Source organism: Cynocephalus volans, chromosome 2, assembly GCF_027409185.1.
Source record: "Cynocephalus volans isolate mCynVol1 chromosome 2, mCynVol1.pri, whole genome shotgun sequence".
NCBI classification, from domain to species: Eukaryota; Metazoa; Chordata; class Mammalia; order Dermoptera; family Cynocephalidae; genus Cynocephalus; species Cynocephalus volans.
In genome coordinates, this window is record NC_084461.1 from 8,785,447 (window position 1) to 8,810,989 (window position 25,543).

Genomic DNA, 25,543 nt, shown 5'->3' on the forward strand with positions numbered 1-25,543 from the left:
TGAGGACTCCCCAGAGCACACCAGCTACTCCCCTAGCCAGTGGTTCCCACACTGTCCACTTCAGTAATGATCTCAAGGCCATCTGTCTGCAGAAAATAAACTGAATTACAGCAACCGGAAATTTATAAAATTTTATGTCTGCTGACTGCCGTTTTGGGAGTCCTGAGGCTCAGAGGCCAGAGAACAGTGACAGGTGGCACTGTCCCTCAGTGAGGCTCCCTGCCTCCAGGAACTACCTTTGGTTAGTTCATGGGACACGAGGAGGTGACCCAAGGCAACATTCGGAAGTGCCTACCAATGCCACAAAGGCGCCCAAGCAGCCCAGGTGCACTCAAACAGCGCAGCATCGCCAATTCCACAGTCCCAGCTGAGTCCTCAAAAGCCCGTGACATCATCCTTTGGAAAAGAGGAGGCACAGATGCAAATCCTTGAAGCCAGCAGAGGAATCAAGGAAGCCTACTCAGTCTGGGAAGAATTCCTAAGATCGGCCAGTTTCTTTTTCACAACACCAATAATACCTCCTTTGGGTGTGGCAACAAAATATGTTAGTAGGGACTTCCTTATTAACTGACATGTTTGAATACACGAAGTTCTTCTCTTGAGCCCTAAAATCTGTCTTACAACAATTATCGCTAAATTTTTTTCAAATTCGTTTAGATCTTCATCAAAATGTAAGTAATAAAGTTGGACAGAGCCACTGGTTCCTGCCACAAATACCTGGCAATTTCTTATAAGCTCCCACATGCCAGAATTAAATGAAAACCAAGGCTGATAGGTCTCCTATCCTCCCCCAGGGAGGTCACAAATGAGCTGATAGGGCCCCTGAGTTGGATATCAGAGCCACACGTGCAGAATATGGACTATTCTCTGAAATGGCAAAGACAACAGGGACCAAAAAGAACACTGTCAGAACTCAGACTGCACGAGGTGACCAGAGAGCAAACACTGCAGGAAAAGAACGTCCCTGCTGAGCCCAGGCAGGGACAGCCTGCAGCCTAGACAGCCAGACAGTCCCAGCCCAACCTTCAGACTTTGAAACCCAGCCTCTTCCTTGTGAAAGGCGACACTCAAGTGACAGCTCACACAGCTTGAAGGAAAACACAACTCCCTTCCGAATTTGAAGTCTAAACAGGAAATCAGTTCCAGCAGTAGGATTTAGAGGTATACACCCTGAAGGGTTTTTATTATGCCTGTGTTTACATCAACAGTGGAAAAGATACTTTACCAGCCTGGTGCATGACAGTCACACAAGCAGCAGCATCAGGACCCTCCCCTGAAGTCGGCCCTTTCCTGGGTAGAAGCTCCACCCACTGACAGAATACACACCATTCAACAGAGCATGTGTGTGCCAGCAAGTGGGGACTCAGGAGCAGAAACCACAGCAGCAGGGCAGAGATCCTGAGTTGGAGCTAAAGTGAAGGAACAGACAATGGTCCAGAAGCTGAGCTCTCCTATTCTCCCCAGGTGAGGTCATAAATTAGCTGATGTATAAATCATAAATCACTGACACATTTTCCAGAAAGCTAAGAAGACAGTCAAAAGGTCAGAAAAACTACAAAGCCCCAGAGGCTCACCCCAGAGCCTCACCCCAGACTGAAATTTCAAATATTTAATAAGAAACTGCTTATGTTTTAACATATAAATTTCCCTATTTGATTCAATTCCATATCACTATTATCTTCTCCCTTAGCTTAGTATTAACCTTGGAACAAACAACCTCTAAAGTCTTCTGTGTCATAATTCTCAAGTGGAGTCCAAATTCAGAAAAAAAACTACCACATGCAGAACTGTCACAACAACTCATTTTGATTTACAAACAATAAGCCTTTCCCAGAAATTTTACCCCATAGCTACTTTCACGGGCTCTTAAAGTTGTCTCTAAATGGACATGCATAAATAAAATTTAAACATTAATTATAACTTACTACGTACCCATCAGCACATGGCTTTCTGCTAAAATAGGCCAACCTTGCCCCTGCTCAACCTACTCAGAATGAGGTAAGATGTGGATTCAAACATTCTTGTAGAGACCAAAGGTCAGCTAAGTGGCAGCCTTTATCCCACAGACAAATGAAAATAATTAACATCTCAGGCCAATCTTAAGAGCTGAACCTGGAGGTTGTACAATAGTAAAATTACACTGGAAATGAAATGAAAATGGACAAGACCACCTGGCATCATGTTTAGTGGAGCAATGGAAAGAAACCCCACCAGATACAGGCTCAGGAAACCTACAAACTGCTGGTCCAGGGCTTCCCAACTTGCAAGTATTTCATAAGTAATCACGGAGTGTAATTGACAGACGTCTCGTTGTCAGTTGGTCAATTAACCACCACGCACAGCACACCCCCATAGCCAGGCATAGTGAGTGGTTGCAAGACAAAGCAAAAAACCAAGTATGCTCTCAGGAGCTCTCACGAGACACTGTATGATTTTCCTACTACACAGTTCAGTGAATACTATAAAATTAGAGGAAAGAGAGGCTACTGCCAGGTGGAAGAGTCAAGGAAGGCTTCCTCAAAAAAGGGAAACATGATGTGGGCTTTGAGGGAGGAGTAGGAGATAGGTGGGATATTAAAAGAGGTGAGGAAAGCTTGAGCGGGTGCATTACAGGAGAACCAAACAGTAGAGTAGACAGGAATACCTGAGAGTCTTCAGATGTAAGTGAGGAGCTGTTTCAGCCAGAGCCGTGCTAAGCTGGAGAGTGAGTGACTGGTACCACCCAAGGGTGCGTGAATTGATGGAAGCCCACCATGGGGGCCACCTGAGATAGGAGTTCACAGGAGACTGGAACAGGTGAAACAAAGCGATTCTGCTAAGGGGGGAAATCAGGACTGCAGAGCCGTGAGAGTCACAGACAGAAAGTTAGCCTCATGCTCAATTTCGTGAAGGAAAACAAGGAAGTAATCAGGAGAACGGATTAGGCCAAGGAGCAGGGAGGGTGGCATCTGGAGTGTGTGGAGGCAGCAGAGCATCCACCAGCAGGGGCGTGTGCCACTGTATCTATTGGCAAGGCCACTCCCACAAACAGCCGAGGGCTGGAAGTCTCAAAGGACCCACCCCAGGCAGCTGAGAGATGGGAAAAGTAGTTGACACACAGAATGTAGGGATGATGACGTGAGAAAGAGATTTCACTCAAAGGAAGGGAGAGTCACAGAAGGTCAGCGGATGTCAGGATGAGACTGGGATTTGGGAGAATCAATATGGCGGCTCTGCAGAGGACAGACAAGACAAGATGGGGAGAAACAGGGACAAGAATCTGCTACTGGAGAACTCTAGCTGCGAGGAGATGTGTAATAAAAGATTAACCTTGCACATTCCAAAGAAAGGACTGGCCCTTGCCCAGTTCCTGGGAGGTAACTTCTAAGCCCTCACATGTCCTGCCAGATGAGTGTCTTTACTTCTCTGTGGCTGTGTCCATGGGCCCTGGGCCACACAGTGTCAGTCTGACATCTGGAGGGGCTGGAGACTAAGGTCAGCCACACAAACCATCAGCCATGTCCATGGTCAATTCCCAACAAAAACCTTGGACACCAAGGCTCAGGTGAACTTCCCCAGCTGGCAATATCCACAGGTGTCACACATCACTTGCTGGAAGAATCGAGCACTGTCCACAGGACTCCACTGGGACAGGACAATTGGAAATTCATGCCCAGTCTCTCCTTGACTCTATCCTATGCACCTTTTCCATCATTGTGTCCTTTGACTGAAATCGACCATAACCATGAATGTAACAGTTCTTCTACATTCTGTGAGTTCTTCTAGCAAATTACTGATCTTGAGAGTGGTCACCCAAGCACAGGTGTATACTGGAAAAGAAAGAATCAAATTCAAGGACATTACAATATATGTGACACGATAGCTGGAATTCCATGAGTAGATGGAAATGAAGAATACACAGGAGAAACTCCAAGAGGAAGATGAAGCTTGAAACCTGAAAGTCTTGGAGAACAAAGGCACCATTTAAAGGGACTGGCCAAAAGCCTTCACTGCAAACATGCTCAGGGGTTCCCACATGGCTGGGTGCACAGCTTTGAACCTAAAAATTGGCATGTGAAACCCAAAAGATACAAATGGCTTGTTACTTTGGAATTATTCACAAAGAAAATATATTCTATATTCCTACAAATACATTCACTACCTAAAATAGATTTTTAAATATTTTCAACAGAATTTTTTATTTCTACAAATCACAGTCCATTTTTGCAAAACACCAGTTAAATAGAAACAGTCCAGAAACTCAGCACGTACTAAATGGGGAATGAATGTTCTGGGATTTATGACAATAACATAAACAATGAGAATCAGAATTTTTTTACTAGCAATTGAAGTACAAAATGAGTAAAGGATATTATTGCTGGTAGCTCATGAGTCCAATTTCCCCAGTTTGGTTGAGAGGAACTATCGGGAGAATCCAGACCTGAGAGGCAGATGGGGCTGGGGATAAAGAAAATCTGTTCACTCTGGCTGCACACACAGCTCCTCTGTCACTGTCCCTAATCTGGCTGCCCAGCCTGAAGTCACCTCTGACAGCCTCTGTCATTCCTTTTAAATAAGTGTATCCCTCCCTCTCCCCACAGCATGTGGAGAAATTAACACTGGACACTTAAGGTGAGTATGACACTGCATGAAAGAACGGCAGGCTCACGCGGGCTGGCATCGTTAGAAACCCCCGCCATTCAACAAAAGAAAGGGAAGTGTTGGCAACAGAAGCAAAGAAAGAGGCATCAAGGCACAAATGACAGAGTGGAGAGTGGAGCCAGGGAAGGGGGAAGGAAGGACGGGAGAAAAGGAAGGAGAGAAACAGACATACGCTAGAAGTTCCCTACAGAGCTCATCAGATGCTCTGAAATGGTGCAGCCTTTTTAAAAAATATTATATATGTAATCATTATAATGTACTTTTATTGCTCACTTTTTCTTTTTCAAAATAAATTTTACAGTGTGTATGTGAGATTTACAACATGATGTTATAGGATATATACAGACAGTAAAATGATTACAAGGAAGCAAATTAACATATCCATCAGTTATTGATATTAGTTACAGTTACTGATTTTTTGTAACAACAGCAGCTAAAATCTACTTAACAAAAATCCCAAATACCATACAATTTTATTAACTGCAGTCCTCGTCTTGTACGTTAGATTTCTTTGAATGTCATAAATAACCAAGTGCAGGTGGACTGGGCTCCCAGCGAGAAGGAGGAGCCATCTCTGGGCTTTTCGCCTCCACTGGCAGAACCTCTGCTGCCAGCTGCCCCCACATTCCCGAGCAAAGGATCCAGCCTTCAAGAAGACAATTTGAAAAGGAAAAGCAAAATGCACATAAAGCTTGAGTGATGGAGAAGTACATGGTAGAAGGTGGCAACCGTACCGCGCCACTCCATGTGCCCCTCACTACCCTCTGCACCAATGCAGGCTGGACTCAGAGGCTACAACGCGGAGCAAATTCACTGTGATCTCCCCAGATATAAGACTGCTTACCACTTTATATTCAAGACAGGGTCGGGATTCAAGCAAAAATCTTAGCAGTCTTTTAAAGACAGATCTCTTGATTTGTTCAATATCACTGTCTACACTTTGTACATTATTTGACATTACGATGTTTAAATGCTGAGGGCAGTTAGAAAGGGATGTGATGCCCTGGGCCCAACTCCAAGGGTTTTTTTTCTTTCTTAAAGGTGTGCCTGCACCTCTCAAGTGTGCCTTCACTGGCCAGCATCAATATCTGTGCAGTACCCCAGCCACACTCTGCACCAACAAGCACACCTGAATGAACTCATGCTTCCACAGGAAACAACATCCATGCAAACAGCTGAGGCTTTAGAAAGTCAGAAACCTTACACAAAAATGTGTGGTACAACAAACGTACACGGCGAAGACAACATTTAAAATCACAGCTTAAGAGTTGTAACAATAGAATAATAGAGTATCCAAGAAAAGCAAATAAATGTTTTGCCTTCCTTTCCACATCAGAGAATATGTCCATCAGACACTTTTCCTTGCATCCCAGTTTAGCACAGAATGTCTCAATGTATAACACCATAGTTATGCAGAAGGTCTCTGCCCTCAAGGAATTTACCCTTTGGGATAGCTTTTCCCAAAATTAGAAATGATCTCATTAGTTACCAAGTAATTATTGTCTCTAGAATAATTCCACAGATTGATCAAAAACACTGGCTGGCTAATTAGCTCAGTTGGTTACAGAGTGGTGTTGATAACACCAAAGTCAAGGGTTTGGATTCCATTACCAGCCAGCCACCATAAAAAAAAAATAATATTAATTAATTAATTAATTAATTAGAATCTCTGGTATTTAATTCATGTACCTTTTTAAAAGACAAGTGTCAGATATTAAGATTTCCCTTCATTGAATCTCTGGCTGTCTTAGGGACAAAGCAGGAACACCTGGGGACCAATTCTAAAGGTGGCCAGTGCCCCATGGATAGCAAGTCCCCATGTGAGGACACATGACCTCATGCTTAGGTCATTTAATGATGCATCCATCTGGCTCTGAGACCAACAGAGGCAAATTCTACCTCCCTGAACAGAAGAGCAGCCACTTCTAAAAGTTGTATCCAAGGAGAAAGATACAGAGGGAAGAGAAATACACTCCCCACTTGGAGCCCACAAACCCAGATCCAGCCTGAAACCCCTCTCTCCATCAAATAGTGGCCACTGGGAAAAGTGACGGTCTAGAAACATTAAACAGCTGAGATTTACAGAAAAAAGAACACAGTAACTGGGGATTTCATTTCTCCAAGCACTGACTAATCCTAACAACATTTGGGAAGAAAGAACCCAATTATTTTCCATTTATCTTCATGCAGATTATCCTTTGGTGAGTATTTAAAGCTGGTAGTAATTGCTGACCCTAGAAACAATATATCGCCTCCATGGCTGAAATAAAGCTGGGGTAAAACTCTTCCTATTCCATTAGTCCTACGTGAGACAAGATGTGTTCTGAGATGCAAATAGGCATGGAAGCTTTGGGAAAGAAAGAGAAGAGCAAAAACGAATTCTTTGTTAAAGCAAACAACTTGCCAAGAACTAAGCAACTACTCAAAATGAGCAGTTTCTAAAATCAGCTCACTAAGGACATGAGGTCTCAGAATCGTGAATACTTTCTTATTTCGGCCACCATGTGCCACACTTTCAAAGGGCAATTTTGCTTTTCATGTAGGCAATTTTGAAGCACTTGCCCAAGTGATTAATTTGCATGGGCAATTGGCCTCTCAGCTCTCATTCTGACAGCTAAATTGATCCATCCTTTGTAGACTAAAATCTCAGTACCCAGAAAGAGAAAGGTGTCTGAGGCCCTTTGAAAAATGTGGTTTCTCGATTCCTACTTATTCAGAACACATCCAACAAGGCTGGCTCTGTATGCAGTAGCTTGCCCACACAAAGGAGATTCAAGATTTAATGCTAGATAAAAATTTTAGATTTAATTTGAAGATCAAGATTTAACTTTAAAAAAATTATTTAACTACTATTGTTGCTTAAGTACCTCTGCTAAAGCAGAAAGGGCCTGGGTTCTTTTCTCAGCCCTCTGGTCATTACACAGGAACAGGGAAATGTCTGCCACAGATTAAACCACAACCGGCAACAAAACCTCAAGACTGAGTTGAGCTGAGGCAGTGTCTGAAGGAGAAGCGGGGCTTACTTACCCCTTGAGAGTTGGCTGACTGTGAAAGTCACAATGACTAGTTTGTGAAATGGCCATCAGTTCAATCACTCAGAAAAATATCTCCCTACGTAAAGAACAGATAGCAGTTTTGTAGAAGTTTCTAGCTACAAACTTAGCAAAGAGAAATGAAAAGATGTTCTCCCTCAACTCAATAATGGACATCAGAGCAGTACAAACCCACACTAGCCAATCCCATGTGCATACTGGGCTGCATCAGTCCTGGGTTATCCATGACTTTATGTATTTTATATGCCTGAACCCTAATGCTACCGTTTCACATGCTACCAAGCACATGGTGTTTTGCCTTAGAAGACAAACTATAATGTTATTTCCTGGCTTAAACCTTGCAAATGCTCTGAAGTCATTTCAGAATGTTCATTTCTTGGAAGACGTGACGAAAGATTTTTAAATCCTTCTGGAATGAGTCCCAAAGACCTGTTGGATCTTTCGTCATCAGAGGTGAGCACCACAGCCTGAAGAAGTAACATGCATCTCGTCCTCACATCATGGCCAGGAGGCAAGTTGTTTGGGGATGAGTCATTCCACCTGGACATGTGTTTCCTGTTTTACAGAGGACTTCACACTGTACGAATCCCTGGTTGTGTTGCATGACCAACAATCTCATTCTGTTCCATTTGTCATCCTCTCAACATAAATTAGTGATAAAAATAAGAAATAGGCTACTACGCAACAAACCAGATGGTGTCTCACCTTCCTGTAAACATTGCTGTGTTTAGAGTGTTTACACATGTGGGGGAAGAAAAAGATTTTTTTTTTGTTTACGTTTGGCCATGAGTCACAGCATCCATTATCAGCACAAACTGTACTGAAACTTGCCAAATGAAGAGACAGTACAGCTTCACTAATATTTAAAAACAACCACATCAGCTGCCTTTGATTAGTCCCGATGCCACTCTGCCACTCTGCAGCCTCCATCCAGGAGATGATCTAATCAAATCAGACACCCTAAATGGAACCAGAAGGCCAGGCAGGTCCTGATGCAAACCTTTGCATGAGTCAAGATGTCTTTTCAATTTCTTCACAACACACCCTTAAAAAATTCAGCTCAGGAGTTTGATTGAATGGTGTCCCCTTTACTTTTGTCCCTCTCCCCAAATGTGTCAAGCTACACTGTGGACCCACAATAACAAACTTCGATGAGGAAGCATGAATAACCAACATATTTCTGAGCTTCCCAATTACTACAGGAGCGAGAGTCAATCCCTGAAGGCCACATTCAGTAGAAGCCCACTCCGTGGGCTAAATGGGAAGGAAACAAGACCAGTTTGAGGGGCAGACCATGTTTTACAAAACGGCGTTTCATTATTTTCTACTAAAAGTGCTTAGGACCATTTGGACACATGGCGCACCCCCAGTAAGAGTTAGTCCCTCCGCTCCTCTCAATGCCTAACAGTGGGGTTGGGTTTGGGATTCCTCTTCATAAACAGGCAGAAAGACAACTCCTCCCTGCCTTTTGTGGAATAAACAGAATTGAACTGACCACCAGTGTTGGTTTGTATTTTTTTCTTTCGATTTGATAAGCCACTGAGACAGTAACTTTCCTCCTCGTGGTACCTATAAAGTTTGTGAACCTAAATCCAGAACTCTCGATTTGTCCTTGAGATCCCATCCTATGGGCCTGACTTCTTCACTGAGGTCACTCATCCTAACAGCCCTTCCTGCTGGCCCTCTGACATCTGCGTGTGCCTCTCCTGCGTACCCTGTGATGCTTGCTGCCTGCTTGCCTGTTCTCTCCTGTCACCCTCTCCTGTGCACGTGTCTGCCTCCCGCCATGGGCAGGCCTCATGTCCTAGTCAACTTTGAATCCCCGAGGCCAGGCCTAAGCAAATAAGCATGTTCAAGAACGACACGTTGATGAGAATTCCTCATTTTTGTTAGGGTGGGTATAAATATTAACCGACCAGGGGCATACTCCTAAAGCTAGCCTCTAGACATGGTCTTCAATTTGACATCATATTATCCAATCCTAACTGACTTTCTGACAACTATCAAAATCACCCCAAAATATAGACAAAACTCAGCCTGGACAGAAGCTAGAGACCACCTATTTCTCACCCAGGCCTAGAACTGGCCACACATACAGCAGGTGCCCGGGGACAGGCTGTGAGCAGCAGCTGGGCTCCAGCCACCTCTTGCAAGTGAGGAGAGAAAATCACAACCTCCTGGCCCAGAAGCTCTAAGCTTGCCTTGATCCCACCTTTGCGCAAAATAAAATTCTCTTTCCACCCCACCTCAGAAGCTTTTCAAGTCTCCGAAAAGTTTTCCATGCTATGCATACAGGTTCAGGCCCCCTTTCTGTTCATACCACAGGACCGTCCATCCTGTTCAGACTCCTGTAGGATCCCAACTTATCCCAGACACCCCTGTGCAAAAATCCAGATGTGTCCCCTCTTCTTGTCCATTAAGCTGACTCACATAGACCAGGATCCTTCCACTGATTCCTCTGGGGAAGCTGCCCCCACGCCCCTTAAGAACCACTCTGACCGAGGAGAGAGGGTTGCTCATGTGAACCCCATCGAGAGGGAATGACAAGGCCAATCCAGTGGCCAACAGCGACCAGCAAGGAAAATGCTTTCCCCTTAGTATCATAAACATTATCTTATACTGATAATTCCCTTACCAAACCCACTTTTCATAGATATCAGGCCAGATGCTAAGTAAAATTTATTTCTGTTTCTCAATGAATGATGTTCGGTTCACCAGTGTTTCCATATACAGCAATTCCACAGTCACTGATTACAACAAAATCTTTGGTTTTGCTACCTGGGCTCCCATTCTCTCTCCATAATCATAGGCTTCCGACACCTTCCCACATGCAGTACCCTGAAAGCCTGTGACCTGTGACTGGCTGCCTGTCCCTCCCACCCTCTGTCCCTTCTCCTGAGTTAGCCACAGAAAAAAGAAGCCTGAAGGACGTCTCCCTGTCCAGTTTGCAGTTTTACACGTGGCTTTAGGAAACATGTATGTGCCCGGCTAAAATGAAAATGAGATTACGACATAATTTACCACATCAAAACTTAAAAGTATTTTAGTTTAGCACCAGAATATATGTTCTTGGTGCCATTTTGTGCTTGACTTCAAAATGTGCATTTTAATCTTGACTTTGTGATATTTTTCAGTTGGTTAGTTTGCACTTCAATTTCTCATCAATCATGTTTTAGGGCTATAGAAGTGTTGGTATTCCACAAGAGGAATAAGCCTAATAATTGAATCCAGAGCTTTAATGAAAGATTTGTATAACCCTGACGAAGAGGATGACACGATGATGCAGAAATAAAGCCAAATTACAGCAGCTCAAAGACCTGTCCTTGCTTTGGGATTTTCATTTTTTTAAACTATGTAGACTCAAGCGTTAAACTAAGATGCTCTTGCCTCTTTGTGCTTCCCATCCATATCCTCTGGAGCAGCAGACATCCAGCAACCCAGAAGAGTGCTAACACAGAACCTGTCTCTCACTCCTCACACGTCCCATCAGAGAAACCATGTAATCTAATCATGGACTGCCCTACCCACGCAGCAGTCCCTGCAAACGCCGGGAAATTCAACAATCAACAAAGCCCCTCATTCAAATGGAAAGCTGACAGCACTGTGGGGGGAAGTGACAAGACCCATCATTATACGTGGAACAGAATGTCCTGCCCTGCTTACTGTTTAATTCTTCACGTGCTTTCGATGGCACTGGGAAGAAAGGACATGGCTATGTATTAACAATCTCATAAGTAATGCCCCATTTCTAAATATTGTAAAAGAGCTATAAGTCAGAAAAGTGGCATGAAATTTTGGTGCCAGCTGCTTATCTCAAAGATCCTAAGGTAAACCCTTATGATGCAGGTCCTCAATACAGGCATGTGGAGATGCTTGTGGGGTCCTTGAAACAAACCTTTCAGGATAAAAACGTCTCCTATGTCACGATCAACTAACCTGTAAATAGTGACTTTCCATCTTGATCTATCATATATTTTATTCGTTGCACTGCCTGAACAACTTAGAAATGTTTTTTGTTTGTGCCCCTCAGTGGAGCCCTGAACCACTTATGCTTTTGTGATGTCTAATTTATGAATTTATGAATTGCTGTTTGCTCAAAGAAACTTTTTAAAACTCTTAAAAAAAAAAAAGACTCCTAAGGTAAACCACCAAACCGTAATTGATGCAATAATATGGTGTTTACTGTCATCTCTTAATGGAGATAAGCTACTACCCCCAGCCCTTCAAATTAGATCTCTCCTATTTTCATATTCTGGAGTATACAGGGGTCTCTGACCAGAAGCTAAAGAGATGTAAGTTGATCACAGCTGCCCTGAAATGAGAAGGGAAAGAGTCAGAAATGGCCCACACTTCCCGATTTCCCTCTGCTGTGAACCTTGGGTGAGGTCGACTTCCCCGTTGTCTTCCCCTGCTCAGCCAAGGACAGCAGACAGACACTCTCCTCAGCAGACAAGGCACAGCCACCTAGCAAGGTGAAACAGCCTGTAAGGGCAATGGTTCCATCCGAACCATCCAATAGAAAAAGAGGGGGAAAAATCATGAAGGAAATCTAAATAATTAAATGGGGGTAGCCTGACATGTAATCCATCTGGCGACTCATGATAAACTCTCTCAACAGAAACAGACTCCTCTCCCCCTCCCTCCTTCACCTTCTCCTCCAGCTCTCTTCCATTTGTCACCCGTACAGCTCAGGGTTGGCCCTACTGTGTCTCCTAATGCTATGACAGATCTTTAAAGAAAGAAAAGGCAGAGAAGCTACAATGACATGAGCTTTGTTCCCCCAAGGGCATGCACTCTGGAAACTGTCACTGCTCAGAGGACATCTTCATTCTGGCTGAAATTGCCTGAAGGAGCCCCCTTCTCCTCAATTCCAGTTTTCTTTGACAGACACACGGCTGTCAGGGAGCGGCTGGCTTCCAGAGCTCGATGCTGCACAGGCGTTCCACAGCTGTCCCCGCCGTGTCGACAGAAGTCAGCAGCTTGGGGAGACACTGTTGTCGAATCACAGCCAGTGTTCTGTGCACGGCACTTGACAACACACACTCGCAAGCAGAATGCATCCCATCTCAGGTTACTCCAACCTGCCCCTAACTGCTCCCACCAGGGCACAGAGGCTGGCACTGTGCTTAGGAAGGAAGTTTCAAGGCCAGAAGAGTCACAGTGCACTCCCACAAATAAGGCTTCCATCTTTAACCCAGACCAAACTAAACTTCCAGCTTCCAGCCACTCTTCCTAAGCCAAATTTTAAAAGAAAAACCAGAGGTGCAGTTGAAATTGTAAAATAAGAGTAACCTTGTTTCCTCACCCAGCTTGTTGTGGAAGGCGCTGTTTATATTTAGTACAAAAGCTCCAACATCACTGTTCTGCCTGTCAGTGCAGAAGCACTGGGGTCCGTGTACAATGACTCCCACAGAAGGGCAGGCGGCAGGGTCTCCTTCATCACCCAAGAAGAGGGAGTGTCCTGAGAGATGCTGCAGAGGGGAAAGGCTGCCAAATGACTCAATGCCAGCCTTCCATGATCTTCTACCAGTGATGCTACCATCACCAAGGATATTTACTGTTAGAGGCAGAAAATCCTGCTGCATTATCATGAGTCTAAACATCTATATTACACCTACAGGAGCCATGGGACAAAAGGAGTCAGACTCTAGACATTAATTCTTTCACATGGTCATTGAGATTCATGAAAGAAAATAGCTGATCCTCATTACCCACGGATCCCACATTTGTGGATTCGCCTACTAGCTACAATTTATTTGCAACCTCAAAATCAATACTTGAGGCACTTTCCAGTCATTCACTGACATGTGTAATGCATCGAAAAAAGCCAGTCTCTGGATGCACGTGTCCCAGCTGAGGTCTAACAAGGCCATTCTCTGGCTTCTTGTTTCAACTCTCACACTGTAAACAAGCACCACATGGTCTATCCAGTGCCACTTTTTTTTTTTCCGTTTTTGTGCTTTTTGATGGTGATTTCTCTGTTTGAATTGCCCCAAGTATAGTGCTGACATGCTGTTTAGGGTTCCTAAGTGTGAGAAGGCTGTCATGTGCCTTAGAGAAAATGCATGTGTTGTATAAGCTTGTTGAGGCATCAGTTATAATGCCACGAGTTCAATGCTAATGAATCAACAGGTTAAATTAAATAAGGTGTTATTAACAAAAATACACAGAAAACTAGGTTATGTATTGATCAGCTGACAAACGTTGCGATCAGAGGCGCACAGGAGTCTAACCTTGTATTTCCCCCAGGAGCAATGGTTCAGTATTGGCTAACACAGTGTTTGCAGTGACTTTATAGAGCATCACTACCATGGAATAGGAGAATGAACTGTAAATAATGAACTGCAAGAACAACAGATATATCACTGGAATAGTGTTCCCCAGCTCTACATGGGAACATCAGAGGTGGGCTTGAAGGAGGACTGCAGGACTGGGTAAGTGGAGCACAGATCACGAAGAAGAGTAACCAGCTCCACAGAGGGAGATCAAGGGTCAGGCAATAAACACAAGCTACCTACTTCTTCCTGAAAGCAAAACACTGGCCCCCTTGCTTCAGAGAAGTGCATAACTCACCCTGCTAACTGCAAACTGGGGGAACCCCTGGTGCCTGACTGTCTGGCAGGCAGTAACCACCATGGGCAGAGACCTTTCTGAAGTCATCCTAAAGTGAAAATTAGACTTCTCAGAAACAGAAATCTGGACAATTAATGGGCATCAGGGACAAAAGGCTGATGTCCAAGGTCACTGGCCAAATGGAGGCCCCGGCTCTGGTTTGCAAGACTCTTTACTACTCTCATTACATAATGGGAACCAGACCCTCATCTTCTCATCAGATAATGATCTTTGCTCCCCAGATTTAAGGGATCACTACAATCTAAAGGGCTGATTGCATCTCATTACACTTGTGATAATATATCTCTGTCAATCAAGGCCAGTGACTTTAACTTCCCAATACCAATACAGGTCATACATAAGCTCATCTGGGACATGCTGACTACAAAAGGGTTTTCTTGCTACACGATGGATAAAGGAGAAAAAGTTCAACTGGTACAGAACAGTGAGTGCTGCTTTTTGTTGAGTCCAGGAAAATATTATCTTATTTTAATTGAGTCACTTGCAGTACACTGAGATCTTTACTATTTGAAAAAAAAAAAAAAAAAGCAAAGCAATTCATAAATGTCATAGAATAAAAAGATCCAAAGCCCTTGCTTTACTGCCTCCTGACAGCCTTAAGCTCTTCTCCTCTAGAACTGCAAACACTACGTTAAGGAATGAAATTGGCTTCCTTTTAAACCACTTTCCTCCCTTTATGATTAAAAAAAAAAGGTATCTTTCTCCACCTCCACTTCTACTTTGTCAGTTGTCAAAAGTGAGCAAAAACCAGAGAAATCATTCACATGTGTCTGCAGATTAAGACGACTCACTAAGGGAGGACATACTATTTTCCAAGAGTAGATTCTATCCATAAATGTATTCATAAAGAAAATTGCAATAATTCATAAGAGTGGTAAACTCAAGAGTAATGGATCGGAGTTGGGCACTAGCATTTTCATTCCACCAGCATCAGATGGGGTTTTATCTTTCCCAATCCCTGAGGCTGTGATTACTGCAAACTAACCATACCTCTCCAGGAGTTTCCCAGTTAGTTTGCACATTACCTGCTTATTTCTAGAGAAAGCATCAAGACTGGGTAGTAGCATATCAATACGATTTGGCTAGAACATGAAAAGGAATCAAGCCATCCTGTAATAAGAAATTGTAAGAATTATTTTTTTTTTTAAAGATGACTTCCATTTGGCTTTTCAAGCCAAATCCGGCTCTAAAAATTCTCTGATCTCTTAAAACACTAGTTGCTAAAATAAGGATGTGTGTGTATATCAGTTAACTGAGAGTTTTAAAGAGACCCAGTAGCAATAGGAAACGAAGGCTTAAGTCCCACTAAAATTTTGAACTGAAAAGCAGAGAAATGGTCGATATCTTACTAAAACATGCAGAAGACCCTTGCTTCTGGGAAGCAAGAGTGAGTCAGCAGGAGAAACATCTGAAAGCCTCGAATGCAAAAATCACCGAGGAGAGAAACTGATCAAAAGAGTTTGAGAACAATCCAGAGGAGATGCTTAAAAAAGAATCAGGTCTGCCAATTACAGCAGAAGCCAGCTCTTTGTTTCAGAGAGGCCTATAGTTACAGGACTTAGATTGGGGCATAAATTCTAATTAAAGGAAATCTTTCTGGGTTCCCTGCAGAATTTCCCCTCGCCAGCTTCATCTTTCAGCAGAACTTGAGCTCCTCACTACACAGCTCCACAAAGAGCTGCTCTACCCTCTGCCCAGCCCAGGAGGGAACCACGCACCCCACTCACACTCTGCCTTCTCAGGACCTTTGATCTCCCTTCTGCAAAACAAACAATTGCTTCTGTAAAGACAAACGTCAGGCTCTGGGTGCAGGTGAGAATGAGGATTACGGCTAGGGAAGAGGAAGGGGCAATTGGAGGCAGAGAACAAAACATAACAAAACAAGAAAATTAAAAACCCTAGCCTTCAAGAGAATTCAAAGAGAGCAGGGAGGGAAGAGGATGAGGAGAAAATAGAAATGTCGCTTGTGAGCAGGCAAAGCACAATTAAGGACACCTGTGACTCTGGGCACTAACCAAAAGCAGATGCATAACTCCAACCCAGTCTTCCCGTGGCCAGACTGGACCCCAGACCACAAAGGAGCTGGAGGAGAAAAGAGAGGTCTCCGGAAGTCCAGCTGCAATAACAAAGGCAGAAGATTCGAACCACAACAGCTTTTAAAAATAAACAGTGATTCAAGGCAAGGGAGAAAAACCCAGCACTAGGGAAAACTTCAAGAAGCTCTGAATCTCACCAGACATCGTTTTTAAAAATGAGTTGGAAATTGCCATTCAATGAGGTGTTTAAATGGCAACAGAGAGGCCTGTCTTACCTAAACAACAGAATCAAATGCAGACCTCTCGGGCTGTTCTACAAAATACCACACTGGACTTTCATCTCCCCATGAACACTTCCTTCCTCAAGCATCGGCCTCCAAGACCCCAGGATACTGCTGCAAGCTTCTAGAGTTTTAATACTGTTACCCCTTAAAAGTTCTAAATCTGTCCTATCAAATTGCCCAAATATGTAACTATTTCAGAGCTTTAGGAAATAATTGGTCTCCCTGTTTGAGCTAAAAACCTGCTTCTTCTAAATTCAATTCCTGAATGTACAAGCTATGGCCCAGACTTCCCAAGATACTTAAAAGAAAGAGAACAATGTGTTATCCATCCACAATGGCTGTGCACAAGTAAGTCTACAACACTCTGCCCCTTCTTCAGAAGACTTCTCAAAGTCTCCCCAGGAGCAGAAATGCACTGTTGACCTAAAAAGAAACTGAGGCCAAATATATACGGCAATATCGAACCAGTACGATGATTGCAACCAGGGAGACCCACAGTCAGGTTGTCCTGAGAAATGCCTTCCAATACGGCCAGCAGAGCTTAGCGTTTTATAATCACAAGAAGGGGGAAAGGTCAACGGAGAGACAGAGAGGGACAGCCCTGCCTAATTACTTTATCAGGTTTTTAAGTCTAAGTAAAACTGGTCTTATGATAACATTTTCCAGGACAGGTGAATGTGACCACTGACTTATCCCAGATCTCCTAAGGCACTATAATTTAGCTGACCTGGTCAGCTGCAGATTCTTTCAGTTATAAGTACCATGACCCAAGTTCAAATACCACTTTCTACCTGTGCAATGTGGAATTTTTTTTTTTTTTTTAACTTTTCTGAGTTTCTTCTTCTGTGAAAGAGACATAACAGCAACCAGGTTGCAGATGAATGTTGAGGGTTTCAAAAATATGCATGCCAAGCTCCTGGGGCGAAGTTGGTGCTCGAAAACCTTTCACTATTATTATCACTGTAACAAATGGGAATAATTTCAGACACCAAATGGTGATGGCCAAGAGCGTTAGTTTTCTACTCTAGGAGACTGTGTCTGTCACTACCTCTCTGCACCTCACTGCTTCATATAAAAACTGAAGTATGTTAGATTAATTTCTTTAATGCCCATTTTGGGTCAAGAAAATCCAGTTGTCTGGGAATTTAATTCCTTCCTCTGTATGTTGCAACTGCAAAGACGCTTGCTATTCCTATCACAGACATTTTTTTCTCCTGGTAACTTTACGAGGAAAAAAAAAGTTAAAGATATCAATTTGATGCCTTTTTGACCACATGTTTTTAAAAGGGTCACAGGACAAGATTTTGATATGAGGTTAAAAAGAAAAGAAAATTTATTTCTAAAAACTGGCACTACTTTTATTTAAGGAAAGGGCAAATAGTTACGCATCATGGAGTATAAAGGCACAAAACGCTGATGACAGAGGGCCCCATTTTTTCCCTTGTGATAGCAGTTTTGTTCTACCTTCTGCTACCAGTCTGCTACATTCTAAAAATTAATCTGCCCAGTCTTGCAGGGTTTCTCAAGGCTTCGGAATTACGTAGAAAAAGTATAAACTTGAAACTGAGACAAGCATCTTCCAACAACTCCTTTTCCTCAAATTTTAAGCTGCTCCACTACTTAAGTTCATCAGTAATAAACCTGTTAAAGAGCTATGAATGGCAGGCACCATCCACATGTGCTCCAGAGTGTACATGCAGGCAGTTTTTAATCAGAATGTCCATCAAGCTACAGAAGACAGATGTAAACTTCTCTGAGGCTGCAAGAGAAGTCCATACACTGAACCTCCCAGGGTGGGTGAGGAAAGACTCTGCAGAAAACTAGGTCTCCGTGTTTAAAGCCAAGATTGCTGTGAAATGCATCCCAGGAGGCCCTGATTGCTGTGGATAGCAGGGCCAACTCCATGGGGCATGTGTGAGCATCAATATTTGGGGGGCCCCATGACAGCCAACAGGCAAGTGTAAAAAGCTGAGAGGCTCCTGGGCAAGGAGTCTCAAAGATGTACACATTTTGTGATCAGAAATGTACTCAAGAGTGACATCCTTTTAATACCCCATAAACGACTTCCACCTTCAATCAGGAGAAGGTAAGCTGAGTTGGATGAAAACTGATTCAAGAAGCCTTAGAAGTCTTAGCCACTGATTTGATCTATTTTCACAAGAAAATGTGGACCAGAAAGACTTTTATTAATGCAAGTGGCAATAAATGTCGTGTATATTATATGCCATACATAATACATAAGGTTAATAGCTAATATACAATCTTACTTTGTTGAAATTTGCCTATAATTGCATTGTTTTCTTTAAAAATTAGAAATGTCTCTCGGAAAGCTTTTAATGGATTATGTTTCAGACACACGTTAAGGTGGCCACAATGATACCTGGTTGCTCCTGTTCACGTCCTTGCATGGTGACCTCTCCTTGGGGACAGTTGGGACCCCTGACTTGCTTCTGGCAACAGAACACAGCAAAGCTGACATACAGAGTACATGACTGCATTTTGTGTGTGATCACATGACTGCATTATGAAAGACTGCAGCAGCCAGCTTGCTGGAATCTCTTTCCAACTGGCTGGCTTTTGGAAGCAAACGGCCATGCTGGAGAAATCCACATGATAAGGAACTGCAGGGAGGTCTAGGAGCTGAAGGAAGCCTCCAGCAAGAAAATGAGTCCCTCAGTCCTACAACCACAAGGAAATAAATTCTGCCAACAGTCCAAGTGAACCCTGAAGCAGATCCTTCGCCAGCCAATCATTCAGATGATACCACAGCCCCAGTCAATTGCTCTTGACTGCCACCTTGCAGAGAACCCAGCTAAGCCACATCCAGACTCCCGATCCATAGAAATGATGAGATGGTAAATGTGTCTTCTAAGCCACTAAGTTTACTGTCATATTTTCATGTATTAATAGATAACTGATGCAGATCATTAAATCTCAAGTTATTAATATAGAATGACACAAGTAATTCCATTTAAAATAACTCTGTGTAATAGTTTATCCAATTGAACTGGTCTATCACAAACTACAAACATATACTTTAAGTGAAGAATCTGATTGTTTGACCAGGCATGACCAAGGTATTGCTAAATTGTGAAATGTTAGCAGCTCATGGGTTAGAACAACTGTCGATTACCACAAATGTGAACTTTATATTTTTATGTAGAAAAAAACAGTTTTACCAAAACAGAACATATTTAAGCAAAGGTGCAACAGTCTATTTCAAAACGTCCTGCAGATTAAACAGACCCAAAACATAAAATAGTCTATTTAGGCATTAAAGCATTTTTTAAAAACATGTTTATGAGTTAATTTGAACATGATTGGTAAGTTTAATTCATTATTTCAATCTGTCTTCTGTTGAAGATTCTAAAAATGCATGTAATAAAATATAATGTCATAGATGCCCAGGCTGGAAAATTTTGCTACTCATTCAAAGCAAAATATTTTCTAACGTATCTTCCCTTTTTAGGAGGAAAGAGAAAAATGTTCTCCTCATTTTGATATGTTAATCATTTTGAAACAGAGCTAAATGTTCCAACTTTACAATTTTGAGCTACCAGATATTAAGAAATTACTATCTCAAAAAATTCACTCTCCTTTTGTTAATGATAGTGTATAATACAATCAAATGAAAACAGATACTATATAAAAGCCATATATCCTGCACTAAGAAGAAACTATGATAAGCTTTCCCATTATGTTTTGAAAATGTTCAGCTTGTTTGTTGTTTTAAGACTTAATTTTGATTAATCTATTATCTATTTTGCTATTTTTAGAAAAAGCACATTGCCAATTTTTCCCTCAATTTGCTATCTTAAATTTCCTTAAACCTTGTCAAATACCATATGGCTTCTCTTTGAACCTAACCCCAAAGAGGGCTAAGAAAACCAATTACAGACAGTCTCACTGCAATTTATACCATTTATGGAAATGCCTATTTCCTTAGTCATTGGCTTCTCCCATATATGCATTTAGCATTCAGATTTCCTAGCACAGACATGATGGTTTTTCTAGCACAGACCTGGTTTTGTTCTCCCTAAGGGTCATATAGAGAAAGCTCACTGAATCTTCCAGAGTGTCCAAGAAGCAAGAGAAAACCTAAGATTATCACTGAGGACAAAGCAAACATAATGACTAATCACTGGCTTAGCTGCTACCACATGGAAATGCTTAACGGCATAGTAGTCCGTGGCATGAGAGCCTCAGTCTGTGCCCATTACTATCACTGTCCTAGGTATGGCAAAGTCTTTAATTGGAATTCAAAGATCTTGGCAGACAAGTGATGGTGGAACTGACAGTGGAATGGCATGGAGATTAATATTTTTCCAAATAAAGGCCCATCGTCACTTGCTTTTTATGGCAGAATCAAGCCTGGGGTCACAAACACCTGCTCAAAAACACCACCACAGGATCAGCGTGACTTGCTAACTCCCTTCCCTGGAGGATGCTTCTGTAGGAAGGGGTGTCATTAGTGACACTTAACTTCACATGCAGGAAACAGTGGGCACATAGTCCTTCAGAGGCAATGAAGAAGCAGGCAACACATTTTTTTTAAAATTTACAAAACAATGGGTTTAGTCTAAATAGTTGGGGTACTTGCAAACATCTACACACATGTGCACACACCCCAAATGCTTGGCGTTTACCAACCTGTGTGCCTAGGAAGAGACTTCGACTCTCTCTTATAATCTCTAAGCCTTTCCAACCAGGAAATCAGAGACCGAAGGAACACTGGGACTATGACACCATAAAATCAAAAAGCACAAACGTCTTTATCATTGCCCTATTTATTTCCATCGTGACAATGGTTGCACTGCTACCTACAATCTTGGCTTAAAGAGTGAAGGCTACTATTATCAACTTCAACCCCAGAGTTTTCCTGACTAGTATTCCACGTCTAAACAAAATACTTAGCAAGTCTTCCCAAAACTCACCTATTAAAAAATAAGGATGAAGGGCCGAGCCCGTGGCGCACTCGGGAGAGTGCGGCGCTGGGAGCGCAGCGACGCTCCCACCACGGGTTCGGATCCTATATAGGAATGACCGGTGCACTCACTGGCTAAGTGCCGGTCACGAAAAAGACAAAAAAAAAAAAAAAGGATGAACCTTACATCTGAGCTCTCATAAGGATTCATATGCTGGGAAACCCTCTTAATTTATTTTGAACAAGTAAGTCTTATTTGGGATTCTCAAATGCAAAGGATGGTTTCTGACAACCAGCCATAAATAAAAATTCACTGAAACAAGCAAAGAACAGAACTGTGGTTATTAGAGGTGGGGAAGGGTGAAGGGCAGGAGAGTTAGCAAGAAATTGGTTAAGGGTCACAAGGAATGATTACATTTTATACAGATGAGTACACTAATTATCCTGATTTGATCATCACATATTATATACATGTATTGATATTCAATGCTGTATTCCACGAACATGTATATAATCAATTATGTTTCAATTAAAAAACTTAAAAGGATGGTGGGAGATTTTGTGATAACTGTACTGAAAGAGTTGCTTTAAATCTAGAAAGAAACAAAACCCTACATACACTTATGGTAACTCCTGAATATTAAAGGATATCAGTAGCTTCTTGGGGGAAGGGCAGGAAATCAAGACAATATCATTAATAATTATTGTTTTCCAAGAAAGTTAGTTTTTGTTTTTGTCTAAACATAGTTGCAACCATTCTATAAGAAAAGAAAGGAGGCTTTACCCTGGGCCTGAAATAAACATAGTGGAGTGGCTACAAAAATAAAGCAGCCAGAATCTAAACCATAAAAAACCTCTGGGGCCAAAAATGGATACTATCATTTTGCTGCAAAATTATAGGTCCAGCAGGTGCTCCAAGCCACCACGGCCTCTGCTGCCAACACAGCTTTCCTCTGTGCCAAAGCAGCCTACTCTTTTCCAACGAAGCTAAGGGATAGCAAACTGCAAGGTACATTTAATGCTCTGCCAGTAGATGCTAAGACCACCGAAGTTGTTCCAAAGCAAAGACTTACCAAACCAAGACTGGAATGTGTTCCCCATGCAGCTCTGTTTGAAAAAAGAGTACTCCTCATGCCCTGACGGTGTTTGTACTGTGTCCTCGTATATTTTCTGGCTTTAGAGAGATGTTATCTGTGTTGTTACTAGTTGATAAGCTATAATCTAAATGTAAAATCCATAGGCATCTTTTCAAATCGGTGATGCCACAGCAGTTTTTCTTGACCTCAGCACTGCGGACATTTAGGGCCAGAAAATTCTCTGCTATGGGGCTGTCCTGTGCATTGTAGGATATTTAGCAGCATCCTGGGCTTCTACTTTATGACAACAAAAACATTATTAGAGACTGTCAAATGCCCCTAGGAAACAAAATTGCCCCTAAGAGCCACTGTGCTAGATACGTATTATTGGGATACGTTTCAAAGGTAGGCATTGGAAAGCTACCTGGAAGACAAACACTTTCATGAAAAAAGCAGGCACCCAGAACAGGGTCTAAGCTCCCATTTCTTATAAAGTGTACGAATATGTGCATGTTTCTATCTGCTTAGAAAATTTCTAGAAAGAAATGTAAGACACTGTTAACAGCGCTTGCCTCTGGAAAGGGACTTGTTGCTACTGTTTGAATTGTTTACCATACTCAGGTACCCGTTTCAACCACTTGAAAAATAATTTTAACAATTTTTCCTATTTTTTAAATCGTGTTCAATATATATTTTTTAAAATAGGTGTTTTATTTTGTTTCGTTTTTGGTCAATCTAGAGTTAAAATGGGGTTCTCCAATCCCTTTGAAACTCCAAAGCCTCCGTTGAGGGACCTGGGATCAAAGACGTGGACGCCATCCGAGCCCTGGCCTTTAAGCCTGTTGACTGTCAACACGTTCTTTGAGTGGAAATCAGCAGAAAATGTAAGAAAGTGCTGCAAGTGCCCACCAATGACTGCTGTTGTGTGATCACTGCAGTCCTGGAACAAGATCATTACTCCTACTGGACTCTGGTCTCGTTTAAAACGGATGCCGCCAGCAACTCCCATCTGTGTGTCTGCAGCTACCCCTGAAGGGAGGCTTCCTACGTCCATCCTGCCTGCTGATTGGGGGTGTGGGTCCCTGTTGCATGTGTTTCCTGGTAATTCCCGAAAACGTTTCATTGCATTGCTAGTTTTGGGAGCCCCCGTTCCAGGCATCGGGAACAAGCTGAAAAGTAATGACAGGAGGTGATTTAGTTTGGGGATCTGGATCCCCATGAGAATCATTCTGGAAATGTCTAAATACAGAGTCACAGGCCCACCCCAGACTTACTGAATCTGGATCTCTGAGTTTGGGACCACAGAGTCTCGGTGTTAAGCCATCAGGTGATTCCCATCAAACTTTCTGCACATCTGTGAGTCAGCATTTGAGAAATTCTTTAATTTTCAGATTAAAATCAGAATCTTATATATAAAATATAGTAACTTCCCTGAGGGCTGAAATTTAAGGATTTTCCCAGAAAAGACTCCAAGCATCAATCTTGAAACATTTGGAAGAAATTCATACATCAAAAAAGAAGTATTTTAAGCACCTGCGATGTGCCAAGACATACTTAACATACTAAATTATTGTCCTTGGGCTGACTGCTACCTAGGAATGTCATTACTTTACACTAGTCCTGAGTTGCAAAAAAACTCACTGCCTGGAGTGACAAGGTAATATCTTGAAGCATGAAGAGAAGTGTGCAGGGTTTTCTTTCTTTTTTATACCACATTTTTAATACCACATTTTCCTTAACCAGTAGTCATCCTTCGATGGACATTTAGGTTGGTTCCAACTCTTGGCTATTGTAAACAGAGCTGCAACAAACATGAGAGTGCAGGTATCCCTCTGACATAATAATTTCCCTTCCTTTGGATATATACCCAGCAGCGGGATTGCTGGATCATATGGCAGTTCTATCTGTAGTTGTTTGAGAAACCTCTATACTGTTTTCCATAATGACTGCAACCAATTTACAGTCCCAGCAAGAGTGCAGGAGGGTTCGCCTTTCTCCACATCCTCACCAGCATTTATTATTCTCTGACTTATTGATATTAGCCAGTCTAAGTGGCATGAGATGATATCTACACATGGTTTTGATTTGCATTTCCCTGGTGCTGAGTGAATTTGAGCATTTTTTCATGTACCTGTTGGCCATTTGTATACCTTCCTTTGAGAAATGCCTATTCAGCCCTTGGCCCATTTTTTGATCCAGTTACTTGGGGTTTTTTTTACTGCTAAGTTGTTATACAGGAACTCAAGTTCCTGTATATTCTGGATATTAATCCCTTGTCAGATTTTATAGTTTTTGAATATTATCTCCCATTTGGTAGGTTGTCTTTTTGCTCTGTTAACTGTTTTTTTGGTGTGCAGAAGCTTTTTAGTTTGATATAATCCCATTTGTTTATTTTTTCTTTTGTTGCCTGTGCTTTGGGGGTCTTGTTCAGAAAGTCTTTGCCCAGTCCTACTTCCTCAAGTGTTTCTCCTACCTTTTCTATTAGTAATTTTATACTTTCAGTCTTACTTATAAGTCTTTAATCCATTTGAAGTTGATTTTGGTATATGGCAAAGGGTACAGGCCTAGTTTCGTTCTTTTACATATGGATGTCCAGTTTTCCCAGCCCCACTTATTGAAGAGGCAGTCCTTTCCTCAATGTGTTCTATTGCCCTTTGTCGAATATCAGTTGGCTGTAAGTATGTGGGTTGATTTCTGGGTTCTCTATTATGTTCCATTGGTTTGAGTGTCTAGTTTTACTCCAGTCCCATGCTGTTTTGGTTACTATAGTTTTGTGGTATAATTTGAAGTCAGGTAGTATAATCCCTCTGGATTTATATTTTTTTGCTCAGGATTGCTTTGGCTATTCATAGTCTTTTGTTGCTCCACATGAATATTAGGATTGCTTTTTCTATTT

General features: G+C 42.2%; 1 protein-coding gene across 2 annotated transcripts in view; it reads right to left on the bottom strand.

The window, feature by feature from the left end:
* SEMA5A (semaphorin 5A) overlaps window positions 1-25,543 on the bottom strand; it is a 484,391-nt gene that overhangs the window by 375,989 nt on the left and 82,859 nt on the right. The window lies entirely within an intron of this gene.